Genomic DNA, 16,392 nt, shown 5'->3' on the forward strand with positions numbered 1-16,392 from the left:
TATGAAATGGTCAATGTTTTCAGTAGATGTATTTTAAATATTCTATTCATGTGTGGGAAAACAGAAAATGCAATATGTGGTTTTATGTGTTAATACCGACAATAATTCATTACCTGTGAAAGTCATAATTGGATAGCTTAAGGAAAAGATATTGTAATTTCATCAACTCACTTTGGGGTGGTTAATGTAACAATATTATACCCTGCTGAGTCTCATTACTTAAGTGAAACTACAATTTAGTTTTCCTGCTGAAAATCCTGTTGTATTTCCTATTCAAAGGCAGATAGTAACTTATTTCCAATTATTCCTGTTTATATAAAGAACACATTTTTCTATACTATATGATCTGAGGCCAGCTATCTCCTTTTCATGCATTGGAGAAAAAATCAAATATATGTGGCAGTTTTAAATATTTGCTCAATACACTTTAGTACATTTTATTAAAGTTAGTTATGTTATGATTGTCTTTATATGAGATTTTATATTTTATTGGAAATATTTTTGTTACAATATATTTTGACCAGAATTTCTGTCTCTTATTTTCTGTCAGATCCTCCCTCCCTCCCTATGCTTCTAATCCTATGCTTTCTTTCCCTATTTCTTAAGAAAGCAAATAGGTAAATAACAAAAATAAAAAAATATGAAGGAAAAATTTAAGAAACACTCTCATACACAAAATTTATAGATATACAAAATAGGAAACCATAATATGAACCAGTAAGATTAAAAACAAACAAACAAACAGTGCAACATTAGACAATGTATCTCCAAAAATGCCTTTGTATCTTTATTGTGTTCACCCCTGCTGAACAAGAGGGTTACTTTTAGGCAAGGTTTGTATACCCAGTGAGACTTGCTCAGAGAAAAATAATGTTTCATTTGAGAGTGGTTTTCAAGTGCTTCCTAGTTAGTGATGGGAGCTCTTGTCTACATTCTACTCTTAGTAATAAGCTTCATGTGGCTTGAACCTGTGCAGTGCCTGTGAACACAGCCATAGTCTCTGTGAGTTGATATTTGTATCAGTCCCGTTGTGCCTGTAAGGGACTCTTTTGCTGGCATCCTCCATCTCCTTTCATTAGCACTGTCCTCTAAGCCCTGTGTGGAGGGGTTTGATGAAGCCATCCCACTTAGGCCTGACTATTGTAAGGCCTTCTTCTAACTCCACATCATCCATTTGTGTGTCTCTGTATTCGTTCCTATCTCCTGCAGAAGGAAGCTTCACTGGTGATGGCTGAGTAAGGCATTGCTCCCCGTGTATAGCAGAATGATATTAATGATTCATTGTATTGATACGTTCCTTCATCAGAACAATAGTATTTGGTTTTCCCCTAGATCCACAGCCTATCTGGGCTCAGGTTCTTGGCTACCTGAGTAGTGTCAGGAATAGGTTCCAACTTATCAAGAAGGCCTTAAATCTGACCAAGTGGTGTTTGATTGCTTCCTGAATGTTTCCGAGAATATTATGACAGCATATTAAATAAACATAACACCACTGTGAGCTTTGTAGCTAGTTTATGCTAAACTTTCTTTTCTGGTAGCATGCAGACTACCTTTCAGTATCAAGAACAATAATCAATGATGGTGAAGGCTCCATCGATGGACCAGCACGACTCAATATTCAATAAAATGCGTAATTATTTTCTTCAACAGTAGGGCCTTATCATCAATTGTGCAGTGTGACCAATATCCTTGGAAATAGCCTACGTTGTTTGGGGGTTCCTAGAGAATGTGTTGGCCAACAACTCCATCCTAACATTGGAGATTTCACTTGGTGAGTGAGGTCCACATGGGTCTTCTGTTTCTCCCTTTATTTGATGACACCATTTTGATTTCTTTCATATACGTACATGTTTTAAGAAACTTCTACTGTAGTAGGTTTCCACATGAGCAATGCAGATGTCCCTACATGTCAGCTGTCCCTCTGTTCTTCTCATCTGCCTGTCTTGAATCTCACATTCCAGTCTCCCTGCTATCCCTCTGTAGCTCTACATTCATTTCCCATACATGGAGTGGATTCTCCACTCTCACCTAGTTCCTTACTCTATCTCTAAACTCTGCAGTTATATGCATTGTATCTTGCTTTTCAAGGGCATAAAAGCTAATGTCCAAATATAAGAGAATATATAATATATTTGTCTTTTGAGGTCTGGTTACTTCCCTTATTTAGGATCACTTTTTCTGAATCTATTCATTTTTCTGTGAGCCTCATGGTTTCTCCTCTTCCTCCTTCATTCTAATAATTGAGTAATAGTCTGAGTGTAAATGCACCATATCTTCATTATCTATGATTTTATTGACATCTAGGCTATTTCCAATGTCCAGTAATTTTGAATAAACCAGCAATGATCATTGATGGTCAACTATATTTGGAGTAGGATATTGGGTACATTGGTTGTATGTCCAAGAAAGGTAGACTGTTAGACCTTGAAGCACATCTATTCCTAGATTTCAGAGAAACCACCATAATGCTCTCCATACTGGCTAAACAAGATTGCACTTCCAAGCATAATGGATGAGTGCTTCACTTATCCAATCCTTGTCATCAATGTGGGTTTTTTAGTGTGAAATCCAGTTGTGGAGGAAAACTTTGCCCAGCCCATTTCAAATCACTTAAGATTTTACATTCATCATCAGATTTAATTATCTGAATACCACTTAAAGGCAACTAACTTACAAGGGAGCATAGACAATATTATGCACAATTAGTTTTATATGTTTTTCAACATCAGGACTATAATCATGGCACTTTAACAAACTTGTTTCATAGTATATTATACTCCAATTTAATTATAATATTTACCTGATCTTTTATTAAATCTATCATCCAAAACAATTTTTACATAAAGAAAAGAACAACTTCTTACCTTAAGGTTAGATTTTCTTACATTCTATTAAACATCTTATATTATGTCTTACTCTAATCTGAATTCCTGAATCCCCTATACTCCAATTTTCAGTACTGTGTGTATACAGGTTTCCTTTCCTTACAAGCCATCTGTTCCAGGAAGCCTACTCTAGATGAACATTGTACACAGCAATATATATAATTCTGCATTCTTCCCATCTTCTTTGTCAAAACTCTCCTGTAGGATAACTCAGTCATTATCTGGCCAAAAGCCTGAATTTATTTTCTCTTCCAATGTTGTGCAATCACTAGACATCCTTCTCTAAAAATATTTACTCACCAAAATATGGGTAGATTTTTCAGTGAACTATTTGGATTCTCATAGACCTTCATTGTGAGCACACACCTCTTACAGTCACAATCTATCTACGGGCAATTATGTGTGGTATCTTAGTTTTTATTTTGAGTTTATCTTCTTCTCTAGGCCTTCTATTTTATACTTTTTTGACTTGATTACTTTATTTCATCAGAAATAGAACCCAACACTTCAGTTGTTTTTATTTTCCTACATCCATTAGTCTTAGTATTTTTTGTTTGTTTGTTTTGTTTTGTTTTGTTTTGTTTCGAGAAAGGGTTTCTCTGTATAGCCCTGGCTGTCCTGGAACTCACTCTGTAGACCAGGCTGGTCTCGAACTCAGAAATCTGCCTGCCTCTGCCTCCCAAGTGCTAGGATTGAAGGCGTGCGCCACCACTGCCTGGCCATCCATTAGTCTTAATACTATTTATTTTTCTTAAGTAAATTTTCTCTATCTTGCTGAAAAGAAAGTTTTAGCAGTACTCTAAATTCCATCCTATCAATTAGAATATTCTAGAAGATTTTCACCCTTTTAATATTATCTCTTCATACATATATCTTAGAACTCATTTTCCTTTTGAAAGCAAATGTCACGTATCTACAGCCTTAAGCACTTTTTAATAAACCTTTAATCAGCATAAGGTTTTTTTTTCCTTTAACCTTTGGTTTACCTTTTCACCCTGACCTTTCCTTTACTGTCCTTTCCATTTCCCCTGGGAGGAATACTTATGCTGTTACACTTCACTACAAAACCCCCACCTCAATTCTAAGTCTTTCTCTTTATGTCTACTCCACTGTTACTATAATCAATCTATTCACTAATTGTTGTCACTTTATCTTCCTTCTGCTTGCACGTGAAACTGTGCTGCCTTCATCCTTAAACTCAGAGTTCTGCCGTGAGAATACACAGCAAGTAGGACACCCCCTTGTCTTTAGGAATTTTGACTATTTTGAAAAATCCTAAGTGTTTTCAATGTAAAAATAAAATCTAGAATTTTAGTAGAGTACAGGAGGTGCCAAAGCCTGGAAATTTGCATCACCACAGTAGAAACTAAAAGACTAAATGATACATAATAGAGTAGAGACATCTACGTTTCCTGTCTCTTGCTAAAGAACGTTTTCAGGTTTGAGTTGCATTATCTTCAGAATTACCCCCAGGAAGAAGTCATGTTTGCTCTCTAGGAAAAACCTATGGCAGCTTAATCTTTATTGGCTTCTTTTATATTAGTCAAATTACTGCTTAGCCCACACACATTGCTTTAGCTGTGAATATATATATATATATATATATATATATATATATATATATAATTTTTACATAAACCATCAGTTTAAAGATTATTAAGGAAAGAAAACAGAAAGATAATTTGTGGAGTTGTTAGATATTTACCCATGCTAAATAAATTTGGCCTCCATTCTCCCCCTTCTCTCTCTCTCTCTGTCTCTCTGTCTCTCTGTCTCTCTGTCTCTCTGTCTCTCTCTCTCTCTCTCTCTCTCTCTCTCTCCTGACACACCCAGATAGTGAGTGTTCTATTGGTATGAAATATAAAGTAAAGAAACTATAGATAAAAATCTACAGTTAAATAATAAAGCATGTACATTATGATTATAAAATTGTTTTTTAATGATGTAGAATTTCCAAACATTTTATTAGTAAACAGTAATAAATCCTTATGTGAAGGACTTGAGATCTTATCCATTGTATCCGTGTGTATCAGTGTGTATGCAATAATGATGAATTCTTTCCAGGCACTGGTGGTGCACACCATTTTTTTGTTTTTTGGTTTTTTTTTTTTGGTTTTTTCGAGACAGGGTTTCTCTGTATAGTCCTGGCTGTCCTGGACTCACTCTGTAGACCAGGTTGGCCTTGAACTCAGAAATCTGCCTCCCTCTGACTCCCAAGTGCTGGGACCAGGGGAAAAGATGGGACCTACTGTTACAACTCACTCTACCAAAATCATTTTCTCATACTGTCTGACAACAGTGTGGCTGATACAATCCATTCAATTCTATTATGATCATCAAAGATAGAGTGGGGCAGCAGACTCAATAGTAGATAGTCTTTACAGATCAGCATCATCTGTTTTCCATCCAAGCAGCTCTGTGGCTGATGATGAGGAAAAGAAAATAACACTATGGTTTCTGTACTTTCTTGCAGCAAATTGTTTGTTCTTTGCCCTTTAAGATAATTTTTGTTGTTGCTGCTGCTGTTGCTGGTGGTGTTGGTGGGGGTGGCACATATCTTTAATCCCAGAACTCAGGAGGCAGAGGCAGGCAGATCTCTGTGAGTTCAAAGCCAGTCTGGTCTTCAAATTAAGTTTTAGGACAGCCAAGTCTACACAGAGAAACCCTATCTTAAAAAAAAATAGAAAATCTTAATTATGTGTATGTGTCTGTATATGAGTGTGAGTGACATTGGTGCTGGGAAATAAACTTGGTCTTCTGTAAGAACAATATATGCTTTAAGTTATGTTATACCAATGTCCAACTTGGCAAATCAGTAAGTTTATTGAAGTTACTTCTAGAAGTATGGATGAGAATTTTATTATATGAGCAGGATGAGTGAAAGAAAGCTACATCATCAGGAAGCTGACCACAAGTAAGTGACAACTCATTGAAGCAGTTAATTTGGAATTCTCTGCATGACTTACAGAAAGCTCAATCAGTGGGGAGAATCTCCTCAAAGTAATTGAGCAGGTGAACCAGTTTTCCAGCAAACAGGTATTTATTGTTTATGTAACATAAGGAGGGACCCTGTATATCCAGTTAGTTTCATGAAATTTTTGAGACTTGCAAATTGATTGTATCATGAGTCTTGTGAGCCTGTCCAATCCCTCTGGGATGGAATGTTTCTACTCTGAGCACATTGCTAAAAACACCTCAGTAAGTGTAACTGCTAAAAAAATAAGAATGGGTACTGTTACAAAGGAGATATAAATTAGTATAAGTTCTTGGAAAATATTGAATAAATTTGGAGTTGTGAGCCATTTATAATTCAATGCTCTCATTCAGAAGATAGTATTTCATGCTTACACAGAGACCAGTAAAAACCCTGTCTTTTGTGGAAATATTTGAAATAGTTACAGGAAAGGAAGATTTCCTTGATAAAAGTCTGCATAAGCAAACTGTAGGTTATTTATTCAACTATATAGTAGAAAGCAGGTAATTTGCAAGATCAAGACCATCAAAATCAGCATTCTACACAGAAATATTACAATGTTAGAAATTAAAAAGGAACAGATATGCATATGTATGACCCAATAAAATGCTAAGAAATAGTTTTGAATGTGAAGATTACTACTGAGATTGGATATATAGTGCATAAAATCTCTTGTGATTTCAGCTAAGAGATTTTGAGAAACTCTTAGCTTTGAATATTCACTATCCCTGACATCACCCTTCTCAAGTGTGGAGTGCAGGATATAATTCTTTTCAAATGCATTGGATATGGGAAAAATCATGCTCTACATTTTTAGAGATTAAGTTTCAAAATGATAATTGCTACGGATGTTGAATTTTCTATCTTGTACTCTTGTTTGCCTATGCTGAGGAAATGAACTTGTACATCAAGAGCTATCCTGTGGAGAGGCACATATGATCAGTGACTGAGAGAGGCCTCCAGCTAGCTGTCAATAGTGAGAAACTGATTTCTGACAATAATGATGTTCTGGCTTATAAGCTGTTCCACCTGTAGCCCAGCTATCACATGAGACCATGACATTGGATGACTCCTTGGTAACAGCATTATACATGATCTTGAAAAATAGTTACTTAGCCAAGAAGCAGATGATTCCACAGAATCAACAAGAAAAATAACTAAGACAACAAAGTGGATGTTTGGGTACTGTTCTAATCAGTGATTTTGAGAGTAATTTTTTTTTAAAGCATCAAAGGTAATTAATACAGGTAAACAGTTGACAGAAACTGTGTGGCAGCCTGGCTAAATCTGCATATTATCCATCCGTATACTCCTGTTCCTTCGTCTGTAGCTTGGCTTTGCTCTGCTCTGCAGTTTAATCCTTATGTTGGTAACTCAAGGCAGCTGCAAACTCTATAAATTTATCCCTCACATCTACCAAGTGCTCATCCATGCAAATTGTAAAAGAAAGCACATATAGGAATTAGTATTTCCTAAGCAGCATATTTTAAAAAGTGTGTAGAGTCCATTGAAATTCATTGAAATTCATTGTAAAAATATATTTAATTTATTCAAAGTATTCAGAACTTATTTCAGAATTTAAGCTGCACCAGTGTTCAGCTAATGTACACTTGTCTTTTTCCTATAAATATATACACAAATACATATTTCATCAGATTGCAGCTAAGAATGTAACTTCATATTTTAAACGTTTTATAAATATATTTGGAAGCTTTAAGTAGTAAAATTCAATGTTAAATAAAAACACTTGAAAGTCCCATTTCCTACTGAAGTATATTCAGTAGTCACATGCTCAGAGGCTGCCCTTATTAAAGAGTCTGATACCAGGGGACATTTAGTCTTAGGAAGAACTTTGTTTTTGTTTTTGTTTTGTTTTGTTTTGTTTTTTGTTTTTTCTAAACTAACATCATTTTTCATTTATATTACTGCTTTTGCTCTGTGAGTCATACAAAATTTTTGATAATGACCCATGTAAATGGATAAGAAATTCCATTTTAGGAAAGTGCTCAGCTCCTTCTATACTAGATTTATCCCAGAAACTTTGAAAAATATCTCCCACTTGCATCCTCAAGGTCAGAGAATCTGGTGGACTTGGTAGTTGCTTTGTTACAATTAAGGGTTTTGAGCTTTTGAAATAAAGGGTGATTGAAACGTAGGGGCAGCACATTTTTATTTATCCATTTGAACAGGCTCTGGGCTCTTTCAGGTGGACGCTAGGTATAGCGTTATGTTGTGTTTCCAGGTCATTCAACTATAAAAGGCATAGTTTCTCTGACACAGAGAAATGGGAAGCAAAAATGCTGATCAAATCTATTAAAAATAAAGGATGACTTTCTACTTGTTATTCAACCATCACATGCTCTTTTCTACTTCCTAGTGTATGTGTGTAAAATGAATATATAATATCTTCATATCATCTAATGTATTCATGTTTATATACATTACACAATATATACATAAATATTATACATATCAGTGCATCTGTTCTGTGTTGATGCTTTTATGTTGCACATTCTCCTGAGATGGTGCTGTTCCCTGATTTATTATTTCTCACCAGATACTTTTGTAAATAATTGTATTTTGTTTTATCCCATCTTTCTTCACTTGTCTTTTGAGTGTCATATATATTAAAAGTCTTCTGGCTCCAAAGAGAATCTGTGATTCTGACATTACAGGTAATCACTTGAAAATAATCTTGCTCTATTGGGTTGTTACTACCGTAAGTTTTCTTATGGTAAACTCAACACTAATGTAGCTCTAGAAATTACTGTATGTTGCAGCAGTACAATTTGTAGCCAAAGAGAAAGTTGGGCTTTGAAGGTACACAAAGAATTTCTTGTTAAATTTAGAGATCTGCACCATAGTCTTGCCCTCTTAGTTTCATTAAATGTCCTTAAATAATATATACTACAATGACAATATCTGAAAATTTGTTTAGGGATGCATGACTTTTGTTGTAATTTACAAATATTCAAGTTTTAGATTTTTTTTGATAATTAGTTGGATTGCTTGTTTATTTGTTGGTCTGTTTGTCCCTACTAAAACTGCTAATGTCCATGAACCAGAATTAACTTATGGTCTGACTTCTCCTCTAGGTAGGCTGTAATTGTTTCTGTCAGGTGGAAGGACTTTTAAGGAATCAGTAATAGAAAGATCATTATCATTTATCTCAGAGGAACAGACAGGACATTTGTACATGAATTTTTAGAAGAAGTTGACAGCATGACCAATGTCAATTTTCCAGATTGAGTACAGAGTCATTTCACAAGTTGGTAGTTTATTTGTAAGATTATTCTATAATAAAATTATTTACATTTATTTCCTCTTCAATCTTACATTAGGATCTTATCTTACAGAAATAAATAAGAATTCATCTATGCCAAGTATATTATTAAAAATCATTATGTTAAGTCATCAGAAACATTCTTTGTTTTTATCATAAAGGATACTTATTATGTAATTTCCAGTTGGATGCTTTTGAATCTGGCCTTATACTGAGGCCCTTGATTCATTTTGGAGTAGAGTTTTACACAGAGTAATATGTATGAATCTATTTTTATTCTTTTATGTGTAGCCATCCAGTTTGTTCAGCAGCATATGTTGGAAACGCTGTATTTTTTTCTAGTATGTATTCTTGGCTTCTTTGTCAAAAAATCATGTGTCCATAGGTGTCTGGACTTATGTCTGGGTCTTAAATTCAATTCTATTGTTCAAAATATCTGTTTTTATTTTAATACTATTTCTCTTTTTATTACTAAATCTCTGTAGTGCAATTTGACATCAGGGATGGTGGTACAGGGTAAAACTAAATACTACTGTTTTGGTAAAGGAGTAGAGCAATAAAATGACTTCTAATGTCATTTGTTAGACTCCTAGCTAAGTGTCCTCCTCAGCCGTAGTCAGAGAAACAGACTCCTGCAGCGGATGGGAACAAACAACAGTAATCCACAACAGTTACAACAGCAAAGTGCAGAGAACGAGGAACCAGGAGTCACACATCCCTGAATGGGACGTCTCCACCAAACTCAGTCCTTTTCTCAGGGAAGGATGTGAATGAGGAAACAGATTATGTGAGCCAGTTGGAATTCTGACTCGAAGGAAGCAAACCCTTCTAAGCATAAGACAGAGGCACATGTAAACTCACAGAGACCAGCAGGGTGCACACAGTCTGTATATGTCTAAGCCAGATAGAGTCCCAGCACTGAAAGACACAAACCCCATTCTTGACCTAGAACCTATCTTCAATTGATTAGCACACACAAAGGAAAAATTAGTTTTCTCCAGCAGACTTTCACTGAGTACACAAACTAGACTTAAGAACAAGCACCTTGTCCAGTAGTAGATGGCCAGCACAAAACAAACCCAATAGAATTTTTGAAGGTTTGGTCCCTTAATGCTTTATCTAGATATTCACAAAAATTTTATACCCACAGGCTTTTAACTACATAATATAGGTTACAATCTTGTGTTTTTTTATGGGGAATGTGTGTCTTTGAGTAGATATGTGTTTCTTATGCTTTTTCTTTGGCTCTTAGTTTTCTTTTTCTGTGCATTTGCTTGTTTTTTACTTTTCTTTTTTAGATGACTGTTCATTTTCTGATGGAACAGACCAAGAAGGAATTTGGATTTGAGTTGGGTATAGATGAGTAGGAACTGGGACTATTTGGGGGGAGGTATATAATAAGGACATTTTGCCTGAAAAAATATATTTTCCAAAAAAAATTTTAAAGAAAGTAATAAATAAATAAAGATGGGAATATCAGAAATTCAAGTTCACCATGAGCTGCACAGAGTTTAAAGCCACTCTGGATGACATGAAACCCTGTCTTAACAAAACAATGAATGAATGAAATGCAAAAAAAGAAGTTGAATAACTAGATTATCAGAAATATCAACTATTTCACAGGAAACTTGTATAAATTTTGTTTAAGAAATATTTGCAAAAGAATGGATAACAATGTGGAGTATACTTGATGGGTGGATCTCTGTCTTTGCTTTATATGTATATTTTTGTATTTTTTTGACTGGACATATGTTCTTTGTAGAGGTCATAGTTACAAACAGCAATATTCACACAACAGACTCACCATTTACTTAGAAGAATATAGAAAGATTGTACTCTAGTGGCTTCTTAAATATACAAATATTTTTACTCTGTAGTGTGAACTTCTAGAGTCAAGTATTAGTGAAACCCAGACGGTGAAGTAGAAGTAATAAAGTTAGCTAGATTTGTTGATTAACTTCTAGAGGTTGCTAAGTAAACAATGATGCCAATTAAGTTTTCTGCTTGTGTATCAGCTATTTTTATAAATGAGAAATTCAGACAGATGCAATTTTTGAGCAAAAGACTAGACTGATATGTAATTTCTGAGTTAATAGTTTTTCTCTATACATTTGAGTGTCTTTATACTAATAAGATTTTGAACATGTCTACAAAAGAGAAAAGTGAATCATCTAGATCAAGTAAAGTGGCTAAATCACTCATTGGCTCTTGGTTTTATAATCATTTTTATACTCTACTATAAGTAATTTTTATTTATTTCTTGAATTTGAAATTCTGTCCTGTGTTAATGTTTCCTTTATTATTATCACTTTGAATATAAATGATAATAAAACATTTATTTGAAATAAATTTCTATCTTTTGTTCTCATACAGGATCTTTCAAGGTCTTGAAACTTGTTTTTAAAAAGGGTTATTTTGACTGAACAGTAGCTCTGAAAGTATTTGTCAAGAAAAATTTTTTGGAGACAGACAGTGGTGGTGCACACGCCTTTAATCCCAGCACTTGGGAGGCAGAGGCAGGCGGATTTCTGAGTTCGAGGCCAGCCTGGTCTACAGAGTGAGTTTCAGGACAGCCAGAGCTACACAGAGAAACCCTGTCTCGAAAAATAAATAAAGAAAGAAAGAAAAGAAAAATTTTTTGCACTGTTTCTCTAGTACTGCATATTTGTATATCAAAATTATATATACACATGAAGTTTGACTGAACATATATATATGTGGCCACCATTCAAACTTGATATTTGTAATGCTAATAACTATCAAATACTTTATTGAAAATCAGAGTAAATTTTTATGTTTTCAAAAAAAATATTTAATACAAGTATGAGGTATCATTAAAATGAGGACTATCAAATAGCTAAAATCCATACAAATTGTTTGAATATAATTTTTCTTCTCATTCTTTTGAATATATAATGTATCTGTATATAAAACCTAGTAATTCTAGTAGGAATAAATATCTAAATCTGGTAGCCTTTCACATATGTTTTACAAATGAATTACCACAGAAAATATTCTCATTAAGAAAGAAAAATGAATAATTAAGAGTAGAAATTAGAAAATATATTTTCATGAACACTTTCAGTATTCAATTTAAGGAGTTTCACTTTATCCTTTTTCTCTGTGAAGTCTTATTCAAGTAATTGCAAATTAATTTAATATTTTTGGTTTTAGAAATATTTTTATTGGGTGATAATGTAGCTATATGAAATTATATTAAAATGAATTCACATACAATATCAAAGCAGTTTTAATGTACATTTTAATAATAAGGGTTTTAAATTCACTTTCAAGCATTTTCTGACCATTTCCATTTCTTTGTTTGAGAACTATTTATTCTTTTTGTTAGTATATTTACTAATTCAATTGTGCAGGCATGTGTGCCTGTATGCCTGCATTCAGGCGTGTGTGTGTGTGTGTGTGTGTGTGTGTGTGTGTGTGTGTGTTGAATACTAAAAGGAGGACCAAGAAAGGGAAGTATAGGATCTAAAGTGGGACAAGGACAATGCTGAAAGAAGCCATAATGGAATCCATATGAAAGGAAAGTTGAAGGGTTAACTACTGGTTTTTGAAGAAAGACCTACAGGAAGTGAATGGACTGTATTGGCAGTTGATGGGAAAAGTGAATCAATTGGAGAAAAGTATATCATCACATGCATGAACTATCCTCATAATACCCTTTATGTTATATGTTGACTTAAAAAATAATAAGAGAGCTGACAAATAATTTCTAACTGTTTTGTCAGTCTTCAATTCCTACTTATCATTTTTCAACCTCCTCCAAAGCTTCTCTGCCATATATCTCTTGTATTCTAATTGGTCCATAAATTTATCTACAAGTTGTTATATATCTTCATCATGAATGATTTTATAATGATGTTAATCGCTATCTATTTCTAAGAGTGAATAAGAATTTTAGGGGTATGTGAAATGTACATTATCTTGGTAAATTGTTCTTATTGTTTTAGTTCATGTGAAGCTGATCTGAAAGTAGGGTTGACACCTATCTCCATTTCTGACCCAGGAATGCTTGTCTTATAGCATTCTCCAAGACCTCGTAAAGAGGTGATCCTGACCTCCATGACAAGAAATGAAGATAACAGAAAACAGCACAAGGGTAAAAACATTGGACCCTTAAGAGCAGCTAGGAAAGAAAACATTTCCAACATACATTGCTGCTCTTTATTCTGTAATTTAAAAAGCGTTGGACAAGGGAAGCTAGAAGGTCAGTCATGGAGAGAAAGCTCGAACAGGAATTACAGCTGACTGACACAACTTCCCAAGTAAGATTCTGCATGCTATCATGAACATGAAATTTAATGTTGTCATTTGTACCCTGTCATTTGTTCTTTTACATGGACGTCTCACCCTGCTAGAGAATGCACACTAAATAGGACCCTCTAGCTGGCAGTCATCAAGGGCCCTCCTCAGTAGGATTCTGCTGGATGACTGAGTACCTGATGTGATGATATTTTAAACCTCGGTCTACTGAATATACTCTAATTCAAAAGAAAAGTACATGTCTATTAAAGATCATTCTCCAAACTGTATGAAATACCAAACCTATAATTCAATGAGAAAAAATGTATTAAAATAACATCTAAAAAGCTAGAATTAGAAGCGTACCAGCTGAGTCCCGGAGCAGTCATGAGGTGTTGGACTTGTAGAATTGTCACAAGTTGAAGCCAGGAAAGTAGCATGAAGGTTCTTCATGAAAAGTGTCTTTCAGACTGCAAGAATTTAAGAGACTTGAGAACGTGATTGTGGCTTTGAGGCAGGGTTGTACGAGGTAGACTCTTTACTATAGGTCAGAAGACAATCTATTGAGGAAAGTATTAGAATCCTGGAAAAAGCTTGTTCTTCTGCATTAAGTCGGGGCAGTGTCACAAGTCCCGACTGCTCACTCTTTTGATAACCCCACAGACTTTATCAAGGTTTCATCTTTGGATGCTGAAGAGGGTACTGAAAATATAGACTCATGGTTTGATGAGAAGGCCAACTTAGAGAATAAGTTTCTTCAGCAGAGTAGACTAGGAGCACATTTCAGGGGAAGAATTCCTTGAAAAAAGGCAAATGTTAACAAGGCTCTGTCACTCTGTTGAAGTCAGTTGACAACACTTACTATAAAGAGACAGAAAAGCAAAATCTTCAGAAACAATCTACCCCATCAAATGACTGTTGTCTGAGTGCTAAGAGAGCTGTGTCAGGAAATACTCTTGTCCAGCCTCAGAGAACACCTGTTAGACTCTCTGCTCAGACAGACTTGGAGCAGAAAGAGAAAAAAAATATGGTGTCTGTGTTGAAATGAAAGCCAAGAGATGCACTGCTTCCGCCACTGATTTTCCCCCCAACAAAAGAATGAAAGTTTCTCATTAAAAAGAAACCAGAGGAAGAGGAGGAAGGCAGTGCACCAGCTACTTCAAGAAAGGATGAAAGAGAAACCCTGGAGAAAGCCAAGGGGAAACACACTGTGCCTAGTGTGCCACCTGCAAAGGAGAAGGTTCTGTAGAGTACTGAAGAGCAGGGGATAGAGAAAAGGCTGAGAATGCAGCAGGAAGTGGTGAAGATGCGGAGGAAAAACGAAGAGTTCAAGAAGCTCGCTCTTGCTGGGCCAGGACAACCTGTGAAGAAATTAAGGAGCCAGATTACCAAAACAGTTGACTTTTATTTCCTTAGAGATGAGCAAATCAAACAACATCCCAAGAACTAGGAAGAGTATAAGGAAGTGAACTTCATGTCCGAACTTTGAAAGCATTCTTCTACTCCTGACCGAGGGACAAGAGATTGTACAGTCATTCAGCCTTTCAATTTGTCCAAAGGAAAGAAAAAAAAAATGATGAAGCAGCTTCTACTTATGTGCCCATTGCACAGCAGGTTGAAGTCTTCCACAAAAGAAACTCTAATGGATACCATCTGAGGAATAAGAAAGACTCAAGCTGAGCCTTTCTCCCTGGAGACAGACAAGAGAGGTGCCTACAAGGCTGGAGGAAGAACAGAAGCAACAGAAGGAAGCAGCTTGCTTCAAGGCTCGTCCAAACACCCTCATCTTCCAAGAGCCCTTTGTTCCCAAGAAAGAGAAAAAATAAGTTGCTGAGAACCTTTCTGATTCTCTAGTTCAGGAACCTTTTCAGTTGGTCACCAAGAAGAGAGTCAAAGAGTCGGCAGGAGATGGAGAAGCAAATGCCTGAAAGGGAGGCCTGGAAACTGCAGAAGTTGGAGAAAGTCAGGCAGCAGGAAGAGGAGCAGCAGAGGGAGGAGCTAGCCAGGCTCTGGAAAGAACTGGTGCAGTAGAGGTGAAATCCAGCGATCGATCTGACTCTGACCTTGCCGGTATCCCCTAAGTTCTCCACTCTGTTCCAATAGAAGCTGCGTCTACACCACAGGCATGGAGAACACATATTCAGACTCACGTACCATGTGGAAATATACCCGATGACTGTGAATGCCAGGTGTTTTGAAGATCACTTTACACAGAAGGTCTGAAGCTAATGAGAAACCATTCATTTGGACTTTAATTAGACTTCTTGAAGTTACTTCCTTCAGACATTAGTTGACCCTTTTCCGTTGGTCTTAATGCTGGCTAGGATTCCAAGTATTCGTTTTGGCATAGTCTACTTTTCACCTAATCTCCCCCTATTCCTCCATTTTATATGTATTTTAAGCATAAAATAAAGGCAGTCAAGTCCTGGGCTGTGGTTTCAGTCACAGTGTAAGTGAGGAAAAATAAAAGCTAGAATTAAAATCCTAGTCTTAGTATATGTAATGTTATCTAATCTAATATATATTATACAATATTCTACATAATATAATTATATATAAATACATATTTATATATGTATAAATCTAATATTTCTATACAATACATATTAGATTTATATAAAATGTACATAATATTTATAATATGCTATGTGATATACTGTAATATGTATATAAATGTGTTAATATAATATAATGCAAACATCATATATATGATCAATACATAATATAAATATATTAATATATTCTATAATATATAATTATATAATTAATATGTAATTGTATAATACATTATATTTTATAGTAAATATAAATATTAATATTATTGCACATCTATTCTTTGATGGGAAGATATTTAGACCATGAAAGGTTCTTTTTGGTTTTTACTTTCCACTTCATCCTCTAACTTGTTTTGATTGTTCTACAAAGACAGAAAGTATCTGTTTGCTGTATAGTTTTAAGAGTCAAGAATTTCATGAATGATTTTCCTTAAA

At 34.9% G+C, this 16,392-nt stretch overlaps 1 pseudogene; it reads left to right on the top strand.

Annotated features, from left to right (window-relative positions):
- Nucleotides 1-13,222: 13,222 nt before the first annotated feature.
- On the top strand, nt 13,223-15,059 carry LOC116094367 (annotated as a pseudogene).
- The last annotated feature ends 1,333 nt before the right edge of the window (nt 15,060-16,392 follow it).

The sequence above is a fragment of the Mastomys coucha genome, unplaced genomic scaffold (genome assembly GCF_008632895.1).
Source record: "Mastomys coucha isolate ucsf_1 unplaced genomic scaffold, UCSF_Mcou_1 pScaffold16, whole genome shotgun sequence".
Lineage (NCBI taxonomy): Eukaryota > Metazoa > Chordata > Mammalia > Rodentia > Muridae > Mastomys > Mastomys coucha.